Here is an 11,894-nt window from a genome sequence, read left to right as displayed (position 1 = left end):
ATGCTTCAGGAAGCTTATGATAAGTTTATATTTGCATGGAAATACTGCTCTTTTTTAAAGGTACCCAATCTTCTCCTCTTCCAAAGCTTAACAGATGTTCCTAATTCCTTCTTTTCTAACAAGAAAAAATGAATAAATATAACCTGATTCAGGCCCATGCCTCAGCAGTGTAGCAGATTATTGTTAGTGCTTGTTTGAATCAGAAGTTGGATTGTTGAGATGTTTGCTGTAGTTCACATTAATTTGGGGGATTTTTGGATTCCACACCTTCTTTGGCATGGCATGGGAGTGTGAGCTGAGGCATGCTGGGCTTTCTCACACATGCTAGGGGCACTGGGGAAGCAAACACCACGTGCATTTTGGCAGTGGGGATGGGTTCCCTTTTTTGAAATGTCAGGCCCGGTTCCTGCTCATATTGGAAAGACTTTCTGCCCTTTCACAGCAGAGCAAGTTGACCTTAAAATGATCTTAAATCAGTTATTCTCTCCTGATTCAAGTTTTCTTATTCCAAAATAACCATTAGCTGTAGGCCGGCAAGGAGATTGTCGGCTGTGCGGTCAAAGGATGCAGCTATTCCAGTACGCTGCGGCTAACGCTGATTGCTGACATAATAAGGTGGCTATAAAAATCAGCTGAATCAAACTTCCCTGCACACGAACCCGTCTGTTGATTGCACTGTTGTCACTCCCTTAACAACTGTCACCAAGTTTTGTTTCCCCGTCCTACAACTCTCTTCTATTCAAGGCTGTCTGTAATGTTTCCAGAAAAAGAAACCTCAATGAAAGGTGGCTAGGGCTGGATGCTGGGGCTTCCCAGAGCCTCTGGTGCCTTTGCCCCTGCTTCCCAACAGGTGTCACTGACAGGGAAGGGAACAAGAAGTGGTCCTGCACCCCTGCTGCTCACATCCCCCACTCCTGGGCACCAGGGAGGGCTCTGCCAAGGATGGGCTCATTGAGAAGGGCCCAATGTCACTAAGTGTTTTTATTGGGTAGAAGACCAGCATCTTGTGGTCTTCTACCCAAAAGAGGAAAGTACAGACATCATGTATGCAAAACATCAGTGGTATCTGACTTAGCTTGCTATAGTTTGCTTTCTTTCTTCCTTTGTCAGTGTGTGCTTCATTATTTTAGTCTCTCGCCAGCCAGGCCTGTCCCTGTGTCACCTCATTGCCTGTGGTGCACTACTGTACCATCCCAGAACTGGCTCTGCTCATGCACATGTCCTCCAGGAGCTGCCTTCCCTTTCTGCAACTCATCGTAGAGCCCCAGGTGCTGCTCCCAGGCTAACAACCACCTCAGCTGCTCCTGCTGTGACATGTGCTGGGGCTGAGCTGCTGGATGAACACTGAATTCCTTGTCATTTATCACAACGGCTATTTTCTTCCTGATAAACCCTTTCCAGCTAATAGTAGTTGTAGAACAGTCAGAGTAGATTTTTAACCTCATCCAGGCATGTATCTGTTAGTAAAATGGGCTGCATTTGAAAATATGACACCTACTACATTTACATTAGCCAGATTTTTAGGTGTTTTCTTTTAATTTTGTGTAGGCAGAGTACCTTGTCGTTCACAGTAATGAGCAGTTCATTGCTCAGTCTGTTGTTTGGCTTTAGAAGGCTGTGACTTGTGTAACTGTGCTGAAGATGGCATCTCAGTGAGTATCAGCTCAGCTCTGAAGTCCTCTGTGGCCCACTTTTCAGAAATGATGAGGATCCACTGTTTCCTCAGTAGTCAACAGGAAACAGAATGATCAGCATCTTTGAAAAGCAACCCCGTACTATAGAAGAATTGCCTTTTTTTTTTTTTTTTTCTATTTGATGTGAACATATGTGAACACGAGACTGATAGGGTGCGTGGCTCTGAGCATGCCTTGAGCTAGCTGAGGGGCTCGAAAGGATAGAGGCACAGTAGAAGTTAGTAGTATGGAGCCTGTGGCATCCCTGCAAAAATTTCTCTGGCGGTTATTGTGAAGGAGCACTTTTTTCCTGTAGAGATTTAGATGTTGACTTTTTATTGCTAGTAAAAAACTGAACAATATATATATATATATTTTTTTAATAATTGTTTTAAAGACAAGAGGAGGGACAAGATAAGAGTTTCAGAAATTCTACTTATTGTGTATGTTGAGGTAATCTTCAGAGAGGTTATGAAGGCGAGATGTTTGAACAAGGCAGATCTTTAGATATGTCATTACATACTCATTTTGCAGTATGAAATTACTATGCATGATTAAAAAGCAAAAAAAAAAAATAGAATGGGATGTCACTGTAGATAACTAAGAAGATATTACAACCTTCTGCATGGATTAGGAGAAAGGACAGAAAAGGAAGTATGGTGTTGTGCTCTACTGTGGTGCAGCCTTACTGTGAGTAATGCATGCAGGTTTGGACATAAAACTATTAGAGACCATCCAAAAGGGAACTACAAAGATGGTAAAGGGTCTGGTGGGCAGGATATATGAGGAGCAGCTGAGTTCCCTGGGTGTGCTCAGCACAGAGCAGAGGAGCTGAGGGGAGGCCTGATGGCGGCTGCAGCTCCTCACAGGGAGTGGAGGGGCAGTGCTGAGCTCTGCTCTGTGTGAGTGACAGGGCCCGAGGGAACAGCATGGAGCTGTGTGAGGGGAGGGCAGCTGGGGCTTAGGGACAGGTGCTGCAGCAGAGGGCGGTGGGCATGAAACGGGCTGCACAGGCCCTCCGAGTGCTGGAGTTTAAGGAGCGTTTGGACACTGCTCTAGAGTTTGAATGTTGGGTGGTCTGTATGGAGCTGGGAGTTGGACTCAGTAATCTTTGTGAGTCCCTTCCAACTCGGGATATTTTATGATTTTTGTGATTCTGTGACTGTATGATTCTTTGAAGAGCAAGGAGTGCATCTGTGTTGTGCGAGGCAAGGCGTATTGTGTTTATGGGTTCTCCAGATGTCAGGCTTTTGAAGCAGTATAGATATGACCTTGAGTTCTCTTCCTAGCTTTGCCACTTGCCTTCAGCTAGTGTTCAACTAGTGGGTTTAACTCTCTATGCCTCTTCCTCTGGTTACCCTTTGCCTTTAATGGCCACTGAAACTAAATTATTTATGGTATACTGATGTGTGTGAGCTGCAGTTTGAGCCAAGACTCATATAGGCTATGCTTCCGTATGCAGCAACCCCACTATGGGGACTGCTTTACTTTGATATCACTGAATTGGAAAAACTTTCTCAGTGCTTTGTGTGTCTGTGGGGGTTCTGTGTACATACAGAGGTATTGTAATAACCACCTTATCTCATAGCTGAGGGAGGGCATCCGCACTGTTCAGAATACTGTTAGAGGGCTGCAGTGGCTGAGGATACTGGCACCAGACATTTTCAGTTGGTCTGCAGTTCCTCAGTCTGCATACTTAGCCAGTTTCTTTCCTGCTTGATCAGATTTATATCTAAGTTGTTTTCACTGTTATTCAAAAGAATTAATTTTACAGAGAAAAACTTTCTATATTCTCCTTTTCCCTTCTCATTTTGGATTTGTTAAAGATTTGAAATGATAGATGAAGCCTCTAGTACTGGGATGGTGGTGCACTTACCAGAACCAAAACATGATAATGCTGAGCCATCATATAAAACAAAGGAAGTAAGATCTGTAAACGCAATTAGCGGGAAGAGTTGTGTTTAGAACATGAGAGATTCTTGTACAATTTTTTTCTGCCGTTCTCTGTAAAGTGCTTTCACAGAGCAGTAACTATCACAACCTGTCACACCAGTGTCAAACAGACATAGAAGAGCTGGTTGAATTTCTAACAGAGGTGTGGAGAAGAGTAAGACCATACTGGATTGCTTTTCAGCCTTTGTAGATAAAGCTGTTCATTGCCATGCTGGTTAGGTTGTATTTCTTTTTCCCGTCTAATGTTTTGTCCTTGGTAAGATTTGAGTTCAAACTGGTGATGACTTCTGTCACAAAAAACAGTAGGGGAGTAGGGGGACGCAACACAAAAATGGAAGTAGAAATGTAATCTCAAGCCTTTCTTAAATTCAGAATTCGTTCTTAATAGAGATTGCTTTAACTTCAGTTTCTCGTGTGTGTCACCAGAATATTTAAGAGTATTGAATTTCATGCCCTTTGCTTAGAGATGTGTGTTAACAAACAGTGTAGAGTAAATGTAAGCATAATTGCTATTCTGTCTTCAATAACTATATGTCTAGGTGCCTTCTTAATCTCTTCCTTCCAACCCCTTTAATTTCAGTCATATGGAACCCATAAGGGCCATGTCACCCAGCCTGTATGGCAACAGCTTTCCCCAGTGTATTAGTAATGGTCTTCAATAGCAAGGTCAGAAAGACTGAAGTGCAAAACTTGGGAATGATTGCTTTTTGTGTAGTGTGGCCCATTTAGATTGTTCAAAGATTCTGGAAACCTTTCTTCTTAATTTTGTTAATATACTTGCTTTCAGTGCAATCTCATCTCACATCCATCTGAAACATGACACTGACTAATCTTTTCATTTGCTTAACCTGTTTACTAAACCCTGATTTTCCCAGACCGCCGAGGAGAACACACAAAGGTACACTTTAAGAATATAGAGCAGCCAGCTGCTAAAATAAAGGTATTGAATATAGGAAGTAGGAGTTCTTTACAGCAATTTAAGCTAATCTGTCTAACTTTGTGTAGAAGGTGGATAGAGGGACCTTGTGTAACAGGGGAGTGGTGTACAGCATGGGAATGGTGAGCTCTTGGGCTGCTCTGCAAGAGATGTATTCCTTTCCTGTCCTTCCATTTTGAAACATGTCACTAAAATAAGAAACAACAACCATGTGAAATTCTTTGAAAGCTTTCACATTATTTTGCATATCATAAAGAGGCAAAGGCTGGCAACTTCTTCTTTGTGGACAACTTTACTCTCTCTTTACTTGAATAGCTTTAGATTGCTGCTTCAGATTGATGATGTTCCAATAATCACATTAATGTACAGGCTGAACTTGAAGACCTGTATTTTCATTTCTTTATAGATATCTTAAAAATGGACTTTTGAGGATGAGATGGCTCTTATTTCCCTTAAATAAATTACTTCAGGAAGAGGTGATTAAAATCTATTTGTCTAGTTTAATCCATTGATTTTAAATTGTATGTCTTTCCCTTGTGGAACTATGCTTTTGATATTTTTTTTGATCTAAGATTACCCAGAAACTTAGTACTCTTAACAAGAGGGATTGTGAAGCTTTGGCATTTGTAAAAGATACAGGTATGAAATGATAAAAGCATGTTCTTTCAAGGAAGTTTACTCAGTTTTGGTTACTGTTTGTTTTTCTAGTTTCAGAAACCTTCTGCTTCATCTCCCATTGCTGTTTTTATAGATAAGAAGGATTCTATAATGCAGGCTGAAGGTATTAGTTATGTTTATGTGCTTTTACACTTTTGTTTGTATTTCTATTAGCATCAGTTTTTTTTTTTCTAATCATACTATGCAATTACTCTTTCTTAGATTCTCTTCTTAATGGGAATCAGTCAAGGTTTCACATGCAACCACTGTGTTCATTGTTCCTGGTTCTGCACCTGCATGCATACACAAACACACATCCTTTTTATTTCTAGCTGAAAATGTTATTTTCTTCTTGAAGGACAGTAAGATCGTGAGAGACTCTATGATAGAACAACCAAGATGCAGTTTACACAACTGAATCTCTTGATAAGAACTTCTTTCTTTGCTTGAGTGGACACTTAGTGTCTATCACACACAATTAGCACATGGATGTCTAGTGGATATGTTGCATTTATTTGAAAATAATAATGCGGTACTGAAAACTGAAAAGTTTTCAGCTTCACTTAATGAGTAGTAATTGTGTTCTTTTTTGGTGACTTGCCTTCTGCAGGCTGCGAGTGCCTTTTCTGTCCCCTCAAAATTTTCTGTTCTGGAGCTGCACCCTTTCAGACGCTTTGAACTTGTGGAAGTGGCAGGGGCAACTTTCGGAAACATGTAGCTGCCAAGCTGCCTGTGATGTGAACTTAAAATAGACCCGACTGGGAAAAGCGGGGAGGACTGTCTCCAAGTGCCGCTCTGCATGTCAGGACTGTTTTTGCTTGATCTATATCGGCTGGTGAAGCTCTTTGTGAGCAGAAGAAAGAACCTCACCCCCACCCATTTCCTCTTTTCAGGCTATTTTGGGCTCACTGTGAAGTTCTCAGTGTACTTTCTCAGCCAGAGAAGCATTGTGAACTCCTTCTGGTAAATCACATTTTCTGGCTGGGTGGGTGGGGAGGACTGTAGGGGGAAGGCAGGAATTCATCTTCAAACAGTTCTTGTTTGCTTGTTTTTTTCCTTTGTGTGTGCATAAGTGTGTTAAGAAAATGTTCTCAATTCCATTGAATGTCAGAAGGTTACAGTATAATTATTTTTGACCAAATCCATATTCATACTTTGCCACATTGTGCATTTATCCAGATAGCTTTCAGTAATGCTAGCAGGTGGTATGGGCATTTTCTCCTTTCTGGATTAAGGAGTCACTACATTTAATGAAGAGCTAGTCCCAGAAAGAACTATCTGGATCTTAAGGAATTTACAGAATATTCATGCTAAATATTTTTATTAATGAGTGTTTGAAAAAATGTCACTGCATAAACACGCATAACTGATCTATTTCTGTTGGGAAGCAAGAGCCTAATTCTTTTTTTTTTTTTTTTTTTTTTCCTCTCTTAAGCTTCTACCAGAATGAGTCAGTTGTTTTCACTGAGGTTTTCATCAACTTCAGCCACTGTGGAGTCCAATTTTCCATGTGAGAAAATGGATGTAAGAGTCCTCCTGTCCCTAAGGTTGCATACATGTTCCAAGAAAAACACCTAGAGCAGAACAAAAACTTCTGAAAGATTCTGAAAGTAACACACTTTCGGATTACTCCTCATAGAAAAGTCTGAATGATTGAAAAATATACATATAAATGACAGAAGGAGAATGGAAGGAGAGTTGGAAGGACTTTATTGTTTGTTAGGTTGGGGATTTTTACTGTTTTGTGCAGTACTGCAGGATCCTGTAGTTCCTCAACTTCTCAGAGTGGTTTCTACTTGAACCTACTGAAAGCTGAGCAGTTCAGAGAAGGAGGGATTGCTATAAACTGCAAAATGTTCTTGGTGTTGTGAATACTAGCGTAATCCTAGGAAACATTTGGTTGAAAGGCTACACTTGGTGAAATGTAAGAATTTTCCAGAGGCACCCTTGAAAAAAATTCCTCCGTGGGAATGGAAAAAATGAACGATGTGATTTTTCTGTTCTCGTGAAGTTTAAAAATCAAGAACAAATCAGGAAGGGATTATTCATATCTTCCTGCATCATCGTAAATCATCCTAGCATAAAAAAAAAAAAGAAAAAAGTAAAGAAAGAAAGAAAGAAGGACTTGCATTCACTATTCAAAAATTCTTTGAAGTCTCCTGCTCCTTCCTCAGTCACAGTGAGGTCAGTTGGCAGTTTCTGACTTCTCAGCATAGACTGCTATGTTGTATTTTGCATTGTAAAACTATCAGTCTTCTGACTATATGAATATCCCAAAAAGGTATGTTTGGGGATTATTTTCAAGGTGAACAAGTTTTTTCTGGAAGAACCAGCTGTCACCACTTTGCCCCCAAATTTGTAATTTTATTATTTGGAAATGTTTTACTTTTGGGTGTTGAGTTCATCTTCTGTGCTTAACTGAGATCTGAAGTCTTTTGGGGTGAGTTGTGAGACAAAAGGAACTTTTTAACTTTACATTTCTACATCACTTATTTTTGGTGTTGTTTAGTCTGTACTAAAATCCTAGGTAAAAGCATGGGCTTTGTTGTGAACACGTGAGGATGTTTTCAGATGTAGTAACTTGGAGTCAGTCCTGGTAGTGATGTTTTCTCCCAGGCTTTTATCTTGTCCCATCTCTTCCCTGAGCAGAGGCACCCTGGAACAGCTTATTATTTTCATGGCAGTATCAGCTTCTCCAGCCTCTCTTGCTGTTTCTTCAGTCACTTGGTAACACGTTGCTATTATTTTTCTTCAGAAGTAAGTCCTTGAATCTTCCTCGTTTGTCTATGCACTGAAAATAAATATATTTTGTTAAGTCCTCTCTACCGCTGTCAGAAAGTTTTTGGGACACCAGCTTGCTGTTTTTTTTCCTTAGAATTCATAAAGTTGCAGCAAAAAAATGCGAAGATATTTGGGGAGGGGTGAGAAGAGCAGTGCAGCCTAGGCTTCCAAGCCTGACATCCCCACCATGACTTGTATTTTTCTATATGGCTAGCAGGCCTAAACCTAGAGTGAAATGTATTATAGTTATGTTGTCTCAGAGCTGGCTGCCAATGTTTTGTTTTGGTTTTAATTCCTTTGCTACTAAAAATTTGCTCTGCAATCTCCTGCCCCTGACTTCTGGCAGTAAAGAATTTAAATAAATAGCATTTTCCTTTTGGGATGGAGGTATAATTTGTTAGAGGTCAAATCAGAGACCTTCATGGTTGTGTTTTAGGGAGCCCAGGCTCAAAATACTATAAAAATAGTTATTTGAAATAGCTCCTTGTAGGTATTTCTCTAGCAGCGTGTTTTCTCATGTTGGCTGATGGAGGAGAGTGGCTGCTGGGGGTTGGGTAAGCAAGGGGAAACACATGGGGTTTCTTTCAGCGGCTGTGGGAAGAGTTTCCATCCTAGTGAGCCAAGCACAGACAGCCCAGCCCAGCTGATGCTGCTCTCTGAGGAAGGTTGTTGTAAGCAGCTGAAGTGTGCAGGCTCATAAATCCTGGGATGTATCGACGTCTTCGTCAGTGCCAGTCTGAGTGCAGGAACATTCTCATTCAGGCGTTGCTCCAGGTGGCTGGGGACAAGGCAGGGTTACGTATTTACAGCCACAGCAGCCTGTTGCTAGAGCCTGTTACCACTGTGCAATAGCCCTGGTTTGTAGTAGCTGGGTCATGACATTGGCATAAGATACTCTGCACAGCTGGGCCCTGCCCGTGCCAGATACCAGTCCCATGGTACGAGCTGACCCAGCTGCACTGAAAGTCTCATTCTTTTCTCTGTTATTTCTTCAGTCAAACAATGCAAAGGGAGAGTTACAGCTAATGCAGGCTCTTGCACACACGTGCATGAAATACGTCAATATTAAGCAAACACAAGTCTGTTCTTTCTTTCCTTTTCTTACGGCTTCTTCTTAAACATCTGCAGTTGTCCAAGCTGCATGTATTGCTCTGCTAACAGCAGAAAGTGTATTGAAATAAAAATAAAAAAGAGTGTGTATATGCATTAAAAAATATAAATCCCACTTTCTGTTTCAGTTTTGCTTTGGGAAGAGCAGTTTCAAGCATTGTGGAATAATGCAAGCAGAACGTTTTTCTAATGAGCATCATTTCATTTGAGTAGGAAATACAGAAATAGGAAATAGTGCACATTACACAGGTCAGTAACTAAGGCCCAATTACATACTTATTTGTAAAGTGTCCAATTGCAAAGGTCAGCAGTCAGCTTTTTTCTTCAATCTCAAGTGTCTCATAGGTATATATTTACAATTCCTGCATCAGCTTCATAAGCATAAAATGAGCTCCAAGTCTCTTAGTTGCCTTGAGGGTTTTCTAGATTGGGGACAGGCTTTGTTTCCTAAGTTTGAATCTAGTCCAAGAAAGAGGTTTAAAGTATTACTATAAAAGAATAGATATAAAAATGCAATTAATAAGTATGGGATAATGCTGACAAACAAGTGAGGAAACACTTTTTTTAATCCTGATTCAGATGGCAGTCTGAATCAGGATTTAGCTCAGAGCAAATTGCCAGTCTGAAACATACAAAAATCATCTGCCAAGCCTTAAAGAGAGAAAGAGATAGGGAATCGCTTAAAATAGTGATGTTAGGAAAAATCAACAAATGACATCAAACCAACAAAAGTTTCCAGTTCTTTTTATTTGTTTACTGGCTTTTTATTTCCTCTTGGGAAACTCTGCAGCCAGATTTTCAGGCTGTCCTCTGCACTTACGGGAACCTGGAAGGATTAGCTTTTAAATGGAAGCCAAGTTTCTCAAGAAGAAACATGACTCCAGGAACTGGGGACTTAGAAGAAAAAGTGCAAATGTCAGAGTATTAGAGATGGCTTCCTTGATGCCCGGCTTTCCCACAAGCCAGGACAGCCACAGTCCTTGACAAAGCAACAAGATGGCGCACAGATGCTACTGGAAGCCATTTTGAAAGGCCTGGAGGGCAAAGGTGGGACACACTGTGTGTTATCAGGCCTGCTAACTCAGGCATGAGGCTTCAAGGGGCAGCACGTAGCAACGGGGCTCCGTTGTTCCGATCTGTCTCTGCTTTCTGGAAAGCACCACAGGGCGCGATGTGAGAAACCAAGGGTGGAGCCGCGTGCTTGCGTGAGCAGCCTCAGCAGGACCGGGCCTGACCCTCTTCCCGCTGAAATCAATGGGCACCTCGCCAGTCCCGTCAGCGGGACCAGGATCCGTGCCAACAGGGAAAGGGAAGCCAACTGATGAGGCTCCTTCTGCGGCCTGTTCAAGGAGAAACATTTTTTAAAAAATACAATAGCACAAGTAGGTGAAAAGAAATTGACACCATTAACACAGATGCTTCCACTCATACCCACAGGGAGGTGTATTTGTAGGCAATGTGTCTATAGTTCTGGCCCCTATTGCTCCAAGAGTACGGGAGGCTCGGTGGCTGGCTTTGCTCTCCAGGAGGGGAGTTGGTGCGGGTGTTGGGGCTGTGGGACATGAGGAATTGGAGGACGGGACATCTGGCAGCCAGCAGCTCTGTGGCGGGCTTGCCATGAGGGCAAGGAACATGCTGTTCTCAATAAGAGACAGCTGAGAAACCCCTTACTTAAAAAAAACATGGAAATCTCATCTTAATGACCCAGATCTTCCAAAGCTTTTCCTAACTTTTCTTCTTTTCATTAGTGCTAATCTTATTTCTTAATACCAATTTTCTTTCCCCTGAGGAATTTAGTAGGTAATGGTGTCTTTACCTTTTTCTCTCCCACAGTGAAGTTTTTGAAGTGATTTTTTCATTTCTGAAGAGGACTTTCTGGATTGTTTGTTTAAGTAGAAGTAGAAGTAGGTCAACTATTTTGTAACTGCACTTTTGCCTTTAAAAGCAAATCACATTAAAAGTGATCCTTCATATTTCTCAGTGTATGTGCCAGCTATGTGTAATTTTAGCTTGTGATAGTGGTGATGGGTCATTTTGGGCAAGGGAAAACAAACTCTCTGGAATCAGTGGTGAGAGCAGAGTAGGAAAATAGCAAAAGCACATGGAATTATTTCCTAAAAAATTTAGTGTTTAGTGAGATTTTGGAAACCCTATGTGTAGAACAGTTACAGCTCCAAACTACTGTGTTTTAAAAACTGCTTACCTTATGCAAGGACTGCAAGCAGAGCTGTTACAGTAGTTGGATGTCCGAAAGCACATTCTTATTATGTTACCTGGAGAGTTCTTCGGGTACCAAATCTGCTCATATTAATCACATCCACACCAGTAAAACAAACTCAAAGGTAAAATTTACAGGCTTGGCATTGCTCAGGCCATGAAGCTGTATGATTTACTGATAAAATTTTGCCTCATTCCTCCAGCATTGTTAATTTTTGTTGATCTTGAATGTCACAAGGTGTTTTTCCAAAATGGACTGCAATGACAGTGTTGAACATCTTGAAAGTCTCATTTTTAAAGGGAAGATGATCAGTGACTTTTTTGCTATACATCTAAAAATTGCTCAAAGTATATTTCATAGAATAGAATCATAGAATCCTTAGAGTTGGAAGGGACCTCTGAAGGCCATCTGGTCCAACTCCCCTGCAGTGAACCGCACCACAGCTACATCAGGTTGTCCAGGGCCTTATCCAGTCTCTCCTTGAACTAACCTCTCCAGCCTTTCCAAACTAGTTGGGGAGATTCTTTCAACTTATACCCAAAAATTCTCTTAGTTTGATGACTGC

At 41.2% G+C, this 11,894-nt stretch overlaps 1 long non-coding RNA gene across 1 annotated transcript; it reads left to right on the top strand.

The window, feature by feature from the left end:
- Window positions 1–2,601: 2,601 nt before the first annotated feature.
- Window positions 2,602–11,447, top strand: LOC116216465. Its single transcript, XR_004159233.1, has 3 exons — window positions 2,602–5,344; window positions 5,831–6,183; window positions 6,656–11,447. It is a non-coding gene; the product is annotated as an uncharacterized LOC116216465 (long non-coding RNA).
- Window positions 11,448–11,894: the final 447 nt, after the last annotated feature.

The sequence above is a fragment of the Meleagris gallopavo genome, chromosome 3 (genome assembly GCF_000146605.3).
Source record: "Meleagris gallopavo isolate NT-WF06-2002-E0010 breed Aviagen turkey brand Nicholas breeding stock chromosome 3, Turkey_5.1, whole genome shotgun sequence".
In the NCBI taxonomy this organism is placed as follows: Eukaryota; Metazoa; Chordata; class Aves; order Galliformes; family Phasianidae; genus Meleagris; species Meleagris gallopavo.
The sequence above is the reverse complement of the archived record's forward strand: the minus strand, read 5'-3'. Positions and strand labels throughout refer to the sequence as shown.